Below are 12,464 nucleotides of genomic sequence, written 5' to 3' on the forward strand. Positions count from 1 at the left end.
GTACCTCTTCTTACTCTTGTCTGCTTGTCATGTTTACTTACTTACTTACTTTACTTATTTTACACAAGATCAAAATACTGATGTAACAAACATCATTTGAGACAGTGTACTGGAGTTTTTACCGGATTCCAACTACCGAATCCACAGCATCAGCTTTCTAGCGGTGAACTCTCACACATACTCTCACACATACAAATACCTTTCTGCATTTCTCCTGAACACTGAGTGTTAACACTAACCACGTCCCTGTCTCTCTGTGGCACGTATTGATCAGACACTTCTTTATGAGTAGTTTGCGGTGAGGCCCGATGAGGCTTGCGTCCTCCTCCAGGGCGCAGCCATAACCGTATCAATCCATTAAGTGTGTATTCAGGCTGTGGTCACTAAGTCTCCCCCCCCCCCCGACCCCCCCTCTAATGGCTACACAGGGTTTCCAATTGCAATATTTTAATTTACAGTGTGGTTATGAGAGACTGGTAAACACTCTGACGGAGATGAACGTTCCTCGCTAGGATGTAACAGTCAACAGCCATTTATTAAACTCAAGTAGGGAGGATGACATGAGGGCTGTGTGAACCAATTAAAGGCGAGGCGAGGCGAGGAGCAGCGGAGGGCACGAGGAAGAATGCCTGAACTGTGGAACTCTGTGTGCTCTCTGTGTGTGTGTGTGTGGGTGTGTGTGTGTGTGTGTGTGTGTGTGGGTGTGTGTGTGTGTGTGTGTCTGTGTGTGTGTGTGTGTGTGTGTGTGTGTGTGTGTGTGTGAGAGTGAGTGAGTGAGAGAGTGAGTGAGTGAGTGAGTGAGTGAGTGAGTGAGTGAGCATGTGAGTGAGCATGTGAGTGAGTGAGTGAGTGTGTGAGTGGGTGAGTGAGTGAGTATGTGTGGGTGTGGGTGTGGGTGTGGGTGTGGGTGTGGGTGTGGGTGTGGGTGTGTTAGTGTGTGTGTTCTCATGAGTGTGAGTGTGTCTGTATACAGTGTAGAATTCCATATTCTGTCTCTTTTTTTTTACAGTGTTGTCATATATGTGATGTATGTGTGTGCCGTTTGTACAGAGGCATGTTATGTATGTGTGTGTTTCCTGGCCTCTGCTTTCTCTCTTTCTCTTCCTTTATATTTCTTTCACACATGCCAACACAGACACAGACACACACACACACACACACACACACACACACACACACAAACACACACACACACACACACACAGGCACAGCCAACAGAGCCTGGGAAAGTGAAAGCATGTTTGACTTGGCCCTCTGAGTCCCTGTATTCCAAGGCGCTGTGAAATCTTAAATGAAAGACTTGACCAGACTCCGCCTGATAAGTCCTCCTCTCTTATAATGGTTTGTTTATTGGAGCTCGTTCAAAAGCAATAATGTGGAAGGGCATGCGCTGGCCTCTGGGAGGATGGACAGTATGTAGACACATACAGAAGGTGGTGGGGAGGTGTAAGCTTGGTGGTCATGGTGATTCAATAGGAAAGAGATGAAGAGAAATGAAAGGGGGAGAGGGAGAGAGGGAGAGAGGGAGGAGTGAGTATATTAGGATGCTTGATGAATGTTCATTAGGGGTAGGGGACTGTTTCACAGAGATGAGGTAATGTTAATATAGGAAATGCTCTTTTCTCTCTCTCTCTGACTCTCTCTCTCTCTCCCTCTCTCGTTCCGTCTCTCTCTCTCTCTCTTTCTATTTCTCCGCAGCTCTTCCTCCTCCCTGTCTCTGTTCTGCAGTATATATGACTGCTTTAGCAGATGTCCTATTAAAGGGGCTTTGGGTAATAGGTGACATAGAACAAGCTTAACAGAGAGGAGTGGACCAAGCAACAGGGGTTCCTGTTTGTTAGAGTGACTATCGGGTCAGTGATCTAACAGTCTGTGAGAAAAGCAGAAAGGCCGTGTGTGTGCGTGTGTGTGTGTGTGTGTGTGTGTGTTCAAAGGAGTGTGATGGAGACTAAAACAGATCCTTCTAGCCCCAGCTTTCCCATGACCATTGTGGTATTGATCTGGTTAATGTAATCCCAGTCTGGCTGCCCAGCTAGGGGTATAGTCTATTTAAAATCAGCCATCTCTCTCTCTCTCTCTCTCTCTCTCTCCCCCTCTCTCTCTCTCTCTCTCTCTCTCTCTCTCTCCTCTCTCTCCTCTCTCCACCCAAATGAACATGCTCCATATGCCATCTGTCAATCCCCAACCACCCCCTCCTTACACATGCACCCACGTGCAGATACACACACACACACACACGCGGACACAAACGTAGACACACAGGCACACAGGCACGCTCACACATACACACACACATATACACACACACACACACACACACACACACACACACAGACACACTCTTCCTCTCTAGCCCAGTAATGAGGAGATTAACCATTATTGTGCCGGACAGAATAGATACAAGACCACACAAGACTGACATCACCAGTCCCCCATGGACAGGAAGCAGAGAAATAGAGACAGGGTCAAGTATCAGCGCAGTGTACTGCACACACACGACCACAAAAACACACACACACACACACACACACACACATACAGAGTCGGTCGGGCACGTTCCCTTCAAACGGTGATGATGATGATGATGATGTCAGGGGGCTGGGCGTGAGTGACAGCTGCAGGGGGTCAGGGAGCAGGTGTGAGAGACCTCAAGCGAGGGCGAGGCGAGGGCGTCCGCTGCCCAATTTAGCTGTGCTCTTCTGTTGCTAACGAGCACACACTCACACACATGCACACCCACACACACACACACACAAACGCATACATAGATACACACACACACCGTCTGTGTGACCTAACCCCTGGTTATCAGCAGGCCCCACCGCAGGCTAGATTCACACAATGAGCTGCCAATGAGACACCGGGGAGAGACTCTGTAATGAGGCAAACATGAATTCATTGCGAGGCCAGGTTATTTCAGTTCCTCAGGCCTAATGCCCCCTTGAAACAAACACAGCACTGCAGGTCTGTTTCTTTAACTAATCCGTCAGACAATTAAAAGGTCAAAAAGTAAAAAAAAAAATGCTTCAAATGCTACAGTGGTAGTTTTTACCATTTGCCCATATTAAAAGCTTCATGGACTGACAAGACTAAGCCTCCCCTTGAACTATGTTTGCCTTTCCACAGAATTCATAGCCAAAATGTTTAATGCTCTTTTCTCTGTCCAAAAAAAATGCCTCTGTGAGCAGTGACCTATATGAGCTAGATGACAGTGGAATCATAATATGAGGGCAGAATTACATAGAGCGGGGGTCTGAAGTTACCAATCGATGTCGGCATGATTGCCAATAAGCTGCAAAAAGAAAAGGACCCCCAAAAGAATGGAACCCCAATTGCGCTCTGTGATTGCAGCAGCATCAGCGGCGTGCATCTCATATAAATCGCCCGCTTGAATAAGCAATTAAACAATCTGACACCGAACCCGAGAGCAGAAATGCATAATAATGGGAGGCCTCGTGCAAAAACAAACAATGCCCTCTGATTATGGCTGGCATTAGCACGCGCGCGCGGGCGGGCGGAGTGGCGAGGGGTGGGCGGAGGCACTGGTTCAGGGGAGTAAGCCGCTCTGCCTGTCTGCCTGGTGATATGGAGCTGACGGATGATATGGTATTCATATTACATGTTGTCTCCGTGCGAGGCCCTGCATGAGGGCCGTGCCCCAGTTGTGCAGGGGGATCTCCACCACCAGTGATAAATAAACACAAACAAACAGACAGCAGGTTTGCCACCAGCCTCAGGGCAGCAATTTGGCATACAACAACACACACACACACACACACACACACACACACACACACACACACACACACACACACACACACACACACACACACACACGCGCGCACATGTACATTCATATATACATGATTCATCCAAGCTCCAGTTCACACATACACTCACATACAGGAATCAGTCACACACATCTCATCATTAGGATATAGAAGAAGTGATACAATGTGAGTGTATAGCTGTATATTAATACTATAAGTGTAGGGCTGCAACTATCGAATATTTTTGGAATCGAGTATTCTATCGATTATTTCATCGACTGATCGAGTAATTATAATAATAGTAACTTATAATAAGTGGTACGTTTATTTGTAAAGGCTATTGCTGTGTCTACATGAGTGTGTGCAAGCTTTTATGTGTGTGTGTGTGTGTGTGTGTGTGTGTGTATGTGTGTGTGTGTGTGTGTGTGTGTGTGTGCGCGTGTGTATATGTGTGTGTGTGTGTGCACGCATGCGTGTGTGTGTGTGTCTGTTTGTGTGCGTGTGTGTATGTGTGTGTGTGTGTGTGTGTGTGTGTGTGCACGCGTGCGTTTGCCGATGCAGGCTGGAGCGTGTATTTACTCTGCGGACAGCAGATGTCAGACCTCTCACCCTGCCCCCGCCCAGAGAGCACCTGTTGGAGTCCAACCATCTGGAGGCTGAGGGACAGTGCTGTCCGCAGCTCCCCGCCCTACATACACACACACACACACACACACACACACACACACACACACACACACACACACACGGAGATACATATAAACTCTCTACACATACTCTCTATCTCTCTCTCACTCACACACACACACACATACATACATACGTACAAGATACATTGGTACAATGTACTACTCCATGTCATTCACACACATACATCCACATAAACCCATTTACATGCCTGTATCCATATGTACTTAATGCCATGGAGACATGTCATGCCATGCTGTGTGTACCTACTTCCTGGTGCTATGGGGTTTCTGTTCATGTGCATGAGAACAGGTCTTATTGTCATTATTAGCTACATCTCTGTTTTCTTTTAGTCTATATTTCTCGTAATCCTCTCCTAATCAACCCCTTTCTGCTGCCACCTCCACACATGGTGCTTAGCATGTCTCCCGCACACCTCGCTCACACTCTCACCTGCTATGCCCATGGAGAGGATGGGGGAGGGAGAGGGAGCTGAGAAAAAGAAAGGAATGATAGAGAGAGAAAGATAGAGGTGGTAATGAGAGAGGGAGAGAATACAAATGAACAGAGGGGCAGACAGAGAGTGTTACTGGTTTAGCACTGTGATGTTGCTTCTCCAGATGTGCGCTCCCATGGAGACAAGAAAGAAACATTAGAAAGCACTAGAGATGCATGAATAATACATGGGCTGTGTGTGTGTGTGTGTGTGTGTGTGTGTGTGAGTGTGTGTGTGTCTGTGTGTGTGTAGTGGTGGGTGGGTGGCTGAGTGGGTGTGAGAGAGAGAGGTTGTTGTCTTGAGTCAGCTATGTTTGATGCATATTAGAAAATTAGAAGCCTGTTCAAAGATGGTTTGCTAGTGTGTGTGTATGTTTGTGTGTGTGTGTGTGTGTCTCTGTGTGTGTGTGTGTGTGTGTGTCACTGCACAGAGCATTGATTAACTAAAGCTAATGATCAGAATTGGTTGAAGCTCCTAATAAATACCGGTATTGCAGTTGGCTGATTAAGACGTCATGCACCTTCACCCAGTATTGGTAATGGTGCCATTCATTCAGATGACAGAAGATGGAGAGAACTTGTAAAGACGCTCTAAAGAATGACAGAGGACCTGAAAGGCTGGTGAATGAGCTGTGAAGATAGATCACAACAAGACAAGGGCAACTGCCAGTCAACAATGCACAGATCCCCTCTAACATTCGTATGTGTGCACACCCACACATTTACACACACACACACACACACACACACGTCTATGTCATGGTAACACAACACAGTATCCTGGCAACCGCTGCCAAGTAGAGCTCTATCAGAATGCATTCCTTCCCCCGGCTCACAAGAGTTGTCACGCGGTTCTCTCTCTCTCTCTCTCTCTCTCTCTCGTGGAAGTGGAGTCAACGGAGGGTGACACCTTGTCCTACTGCACCCACTCGGACTTGGGGGGGGTGGCGGGTGAGGAGCAGGAATGGGGAGAAGGGTGAGGGTCCTGGGGGTGGTGGTGCTACAAACAGATTTCCTGTCTATTTCGGGGTCAGCTTTGATAAGCCCTTTGGTGATGTGACGGGACAAACTGACAGTCTGTCAAAAGCAGGTCAAGGGGGCCGTCCCTCGCAGGCAGTCCCTTCAATGGGCATAATTAGGTGCTCATTACCATATAAGTTAATTATCGGGACTGGGTGTTTTCTCTTAGGAAAGGACCCTTCTGGACACCAGTCCAATTGAGGACAGCTTGGTTTTTTTCTTTGGTATTAAAAAGCATTATGATTTTCCATCTTTCTTTATCACCAGTGCGGCGGAGAAACAATGGATGGGCCTATATTGTGCGGGAGCGTGCCGCCATCTGTGCCAAAGACATGAGGGACAATGCGCATCCATATGGTTGGGGCGTCATGACTTTGGCCCCTGTCTCGTCAACGCTTCCTGTGCCCACACAAATAGCCGTCCTTTTAAAAATGCATTCGCTGTTATCCACCACCGAGAGGGAACTCCTGAGAAGTAACAGCAAAACATGGCCAATGCATTCATAACCCTGACAGTTGAGCAATCACCTTTGCTGATTTCTGCTGTTGAATGACGTTAATGTATAGAAGCGTGTACGTACTACAGAAACAATTACAAAAGAATATGTATGTAAATGAGGAGCGAATGTATGTATGTAAGGGATTGATACATTGTAACAACATGAATGTCATACTCATCATTAATTCAAAAACAAATAACAAAAAAAATCATATGCAGAATTGGTAATTAGAATTTTTTTTTTTTTTCTTCAAAGTAATTTGCCATCCTCTAACGCCCCCAGGGACCACAGCCACCTCCCCTCCCCAAATACACAAATACATGCAGACAGTCCATCAACACCATACCCCCAGTGGTTTTGGGGCTTTTTTAGACGTATCCATCTGCTGTCTCGCACCTTCTAATCTGCGCAGCCGCCCCCACCCGTACACCCACGTACACCCCAGACACCCCCACCTCCAATGCACACACCCAAGCCCCAACGGCACCTTCATATTACCCCGATGCCGAGCATATTTAACTCAGCGATGGGGGGGGGGAGAGGAGGGAGCACTAGTAGTCAGTCACACACTGTTAATACTTGTAAATGAACCTCCATTTCATGAGGATTGATGCCGTGTCTTGTGTGTTTCCCTCGTAGCGTGTAGTTTAGTTTAGTTACTGGTGAGATGGAAAGGCCCACAGAGCAATGCTTTCTAATCGCAGTGTGGCATCACGGTGGGCCAGCTAGCAGAGGGGTGTGGTGTTCGTGTGGAGGTCTGGCTGCCACACCACAAGATGGCTGCCAGTGGCACTACATCTCCCAGAATGCAGCAGCACCCAACCAGGTGTAGGTGCTTAAGGCACCTGATGGAAGGGGCATTTGAGACAGATGGTGCCTGTTGTGAAAGAGCGAGCCACGAGAGCAGGAAGAGCCAGAAGGGAGAACGGAGAGCACTTGACGTGCGGGTGAAGCCATTGTGGAAACGCTTGCTGAAGCGCTTGCTAAGCCGCATCCGGAAGGGGGAAGGCTAGCCCCAAGCCGGGAAGGACCTGGACGGAGGAACTTTAAGCTGCAACTACAGTGGGCAGGATGTAAGTGAGGAGCAACTTTATGAAGCCTATGTTTTTGTCTTTGAAGAACTTTTATGTTTGCTTCCTGAAAGACTTTGTGTTTGGTGAATAAACCTGATCCTCGTTTGAAAGCACTTTTGCCGGCTCTGTCCTGTTAATTACGCACTGCCCTACACCCAGCTCAGTGGTAAAGCCTCTCATGATACCACATATGGTGGAGAATGCGGGCATAGGGCGTAAGTGCGAATGAGCAGAAGTGAAGGAATCGACGACTTGGTGGAACTTTTTTCAGGACTTCACGCAAAGGAGCACCAAACACAAAATGGAGGAACTGGTGATGATGCTGTGGGAGAGCCAGAGGGCCCAGCAGGAGACCAGTGCAGCCTTGCTGCAGATGCAGCAGAAGGACAATCCAACTAGAGATGACCTAGAGGATGCCGAGAAGAAGCACGCCCGGTCTGGTGAGATGTTCGAGAGGGCCCAGGAAAAGCTAAGCCAGATGCGCAGTGCAACAGTGGTGGTCCTAGCTGCCGGTGATGAAGAGTGGGACGATGATGATGGCGATGATGATGATGTCTATGGTGAAGATGTCAGTGATGAAGAGGTCGGTGATGTCGATGATGATGAAGATGATGCCGATGATGAAGCTGACGATGGTGATGATGAAGATGATGATGAAGGTGACGATGATGAAGGTGACGATGATGAAGGTGATGTCGATGAGGAAGATGAAGGTGATACTGATGGTGATGAAGATGATGAAGATGATGAAGATGTTGATGATGATATTGCTGAGGAAGAGGTGGAGGATGAAGATCCTGCGGAAAACGAAGATCCCGCTGATGACGAAGATCCTGCAGAAAACAGAGATCCTGCTGATGACGAAGATCCTGCGGATGATAACGAAGCAGGTGAAGATGACTCTGAGTCAGAGGTCCCACCAGGTAAAAAGGCAGCTCCAGCCAAGTCTGCTGCCAAGGCAGCCCCTGCTAAAGAAGAGCCTGGGGAAGACCACAACGGTAAAGAGGCAGATGAGGCAGATGACCCAGACGATGGTGCCGAAGGCGACAACGACCTCGGAGAAGAGGGGGATGTCTTTGACCAGACCAACGTGTCGACTTCTGCGCGAACAAACGTGTCTGACTCTGCCCAGAGGAGAAAGATGTGTGCCGGCTACCAGCGCAAGGTGGTAGTAGTGTGCCACACAAACGAGGCCTACAAGGAGAAGACTCCTAAAAAGACGGAGATGGATGGCAAAGATGTCCCCGAACGCGCCGTGCTCAAGAGGAAGGGACTCTACGCCCTGCCAGAGGTGGGCGATTACTTCCCTGAGGTGACGTATGTGGAGCGGAAGAAGCTGGAAGCAAAGGCGCATTTGAATTGGCAACTTTCGGTGAATTGTCAGGAGATGGCGACTGAGGAGACGGCAGAAGATGGGAAAGGCACTGGCATGGTCCCCAGTGCAAAACAGGAGCAGAAAGAGAAACCAGGGGAGACGGAAACAAACGGCAGGGTGAGTAGATGGTTTCTAAGCCACCATCCGGTTAATGTCTCTGTCGTTCACAGGCCAGGAGGGCGCCGTGGAAAAGCAGATGTCCTGTCCCACTGTGATGCCTTTTGGACCTGGGTTATCCTGCCGAGGGCGTCAGGTCCGGGGAGAGGGATGTGTGGCATCACGGTGGGCCAGCTAGCAGAGGGGTGTGGTGTTCGTGTGGAGGTCTGGCTGCCACACCACAAGATGGCTGCCAGTGGCACTACATCTCCCAGAATGCAGCAGCACCCAACCAGGTGTAGGTGCTTAAGGCACCTGATGGAAGGGGCATTTAAGACAGATGGTGCCTGTTGTGAAAGAGCGAGCCACGAGAGCAGGAAGAGCCAGAAGGGAGAACGGAGAGCACTTGACGTGCGGGTGAAGCCATTGTGGAAACGCTTGCTGAAGCGCTTGCTAAGCCGCATCCGGAATGGGGAAGGCTAGCCCCAAGCCGGGAAGGACCTGGACGGAGGAACTTTAAGCTGCAACTACAGTGGGCAGGATGTAAGTGAGGAGCAACTTCATGAAGCCTATGTTTTTGCCTTTGAAGAACTTTTATGTTTGCTTCCTGAAAGACTTTGTGTTTGGTGAATAAACCTGATCCTCGTTTGAAAGCACTTTTGCCGGCTCTGTCCTGTTAATTACGCACTGCCCTACACCCAGCTCAGTGGTAAAGCCTCTCATGATACCACAGCAGGTATAATAAATTGTGTTCAAATGTGAGGGGAGGAAAATGTTGATGAAAACAAATTACTTCCAATTTTATGCTCCACAGGTTTTTGAGAATTGCAGTTTTTTAACAAATACCAGTAATTTGAGAAAACAGCTTCAAAGCAATTCAAATTATGCAATCTTTCATCTACAGTTTGGTAAGTCAGAATTTCAGAGGAATTTCTAAAATTGTCAGGGAGTGGGTGTTGATAACAAGAGAAAAACAAGTACATTTTTTGAAAATGTATGCATAATGTAATACTTTTAGGTTCACACCCCCAGACGACACAAGGATCCATGTGAATGCTGGAGGCGCAGAGAGGAGGAACATGGAGGAGGAGGAGGCTGGGAAGACTCTTTGGGGGTCATCAGGCAGAGAGAGTGGAGTGTCTGTTTTTGTTGCAGGAGAAATTAAACCCAGGATAGCTGTGTAAACTAGACCCCTACGCAACCCAAGTACGGCCAAGTACTGTTTGCACGTTGTGTGTGTGTGTGTGTGTGTGTGTGTGTGTGTGCGCGCGTGTGTGTGTGTGTGTCTGTGTGTGTGTCTGCATATATGTGAGTGCACTAGCTGGGAGAGAGAACCTTAATCCTTGTAATTCCATGGAGCAGGAGGCAGGGGGTACGAGCTGTTCAAAAAGATAACACACACCGAGGACCAGCGAGAGAGGAGAGGAGGGGAGGGGAGAGGAGAGGAGAGGAGAGGAGAGGAGAGGAGAGGAGAGGCGAGGCGAGGCGAGGAGAGGAGGGGAGAGGAGAGGAGAGGAGATGAGGGGAGAGGACGGGGTGGGGGGCAGGGAAGTGAGAGAGAGGATGACAGAAGGAGAGCACATGAGACACCAGGGAGGGTGAGAAAAGCAGAAAAGAGGGATGAGTGAACTCCAAACGGGGGAGGGTGGAAAAGAGAGGAAGAGAGAAGTGGAAAGAAAGAGACAATAAAGGCTGAGAGAGCACTGGGAGAGGAGTTGAGGACGAGACTCCAGGCTGTGTGTTTCTTTATCACACTCTCTTTCTCTCCCTCCCTATTTTTCTCTCCTTCTCTCTCCCTCCCTCTTTCTCTCTCTCCCTCGCTCTCTCTCTTCCTCCCTCATTCTCTCTCTCTTTCTCTCTCTCTATCGGCCTCCTTCGCTCCCCAGCATCATATCTCTACCCCACATCTCTCCAGCGTCGCAAATACAATCTAAAAATGACGCATGCCGAGACACTGGATTAATTGCCTTTCAGCATCCATAATTAAGATGATGCCTCAACACGCAGTCCGTGTATTGTCTCCCATTAATTTCAGATCACTCTTGTCATTTGCACGTTTACGCCGGGCGGCTCTAAAATGAAAAGCGTGCCGCACCGCCTCCCCCTCGTAGCCAATGTGATTTTCCTGCCGCTCCATTATCCGTGGGCGGTGTCGCCACGGAGGACTGACACTATCCCACAGCTCAAGAGCAAATGAAGGGTGACGGAGAGAAAGAGAGACAGACAGACAGACAGACAGACAGATGGAGACAGGGACGGATTCAAAGACAGGTGAAACAAAGGTGTTCACTTCATCCCTCGCGCCATCATAAGAGAATATTAATTCTGCATCCGGAGCTCAAATATGATTTCTTTTGGATCAGGAAAACAAATGTGTTTCTTTTGTTTGTGAGTGTGATGTGTTTGGGCTTTGTGTGAATGGCGCTCATGTGAGGCAGCTGCGGCTAGGCTCAGTGGCCAGAGCCAGAGGAGCTGTGGGGAATTCTGTTTGTGTTGGGATCAGAGGAACAATGGAGAGGGAATCATTCCTGTATTACCCCCAGGGCAAATAAGAAAATGAATTGCTTGCCACCTTTCTCTCCTGTCCTCTCCTCTACCTCCTGTAAACAGGGACACTCTCTTCCCCAGTCATGGGAGGTGACTTGTGCTCTCTGAGTGAATTCTCTCTGGCCCGGCACCCTATGTGGCCTGCTGACGGAGGGCCGCTACCCCTCTGCTGGACGCGAGGTCAGGCCGGGGCTTCTGTGTGTGGGAGTGACAGCTGACTGCTCTCTCACCTCCGGCCCTCTCTCTGCATCAGAAACGAGAGGATTAGAAGAGTGGACACAGCATCCCAAAAATGTTTTTCATAGTTCGTATGCCAGGGATAATTTAGCAGCAATTTATTTGATCTCCATAATAGCTAATTATTGCGAAAATGGAATGTTTGTCCAGAGTTATGCTCTGATAATTATGCCGAATAGCCTTAGTTGTACTGAGTACAGTAGATGTTTGATCTTTTTTATTTTTCTAAAATCAAATATGAATCTGAGAGGTGTCATTGTTTTCTCTGCAAAAACATCCCGGCGCAGCGGCACGGCGTAGTCACGTATAATTTAATTTGAATTCATTACTTCTGCGGCGTTAATATATTCATGACTTCCAATTCCCTCTGCTGTCCCGCCACCTGGAGTGTCCTGCCTTATCAGTGTCAGCTCTCTGCTCCTCCTCCTCCTCCTCTCCCTCCCTCCTGCGCTCACTCGCTCCCTCCCTTCTCTCCACCCCCATTTCCCCACCACCCCTGGGCCCCTGGGGGGTCATGAGGGGGGTTAGGACTGGGGTCAGGGAGACCCCCAGGTCCCCACTGTCATTAGGCTGCAGTGGAATGTGTTAGTGGGTGGGAGCAGCTGGGGCCAACATCAGCCCCTGGTCTCTGGGGGGACAGAGGATGGGGAAGGAAGAGAGGGATG

This window comes from Clupea harengus, chromosome 6 (assembly GCF_900700415.2).
Source record: "Clupea harengus chromosome 6, Ch_v2.0.2, whole genome shotgun sequence".
In the NCBI taxonomy this organism is placed as follows: Eukaryota; Metazoa; Chordata; class Actinopteri; order Clupeiformes; family Clupeidae; genus Clupea; species Clupea harengus.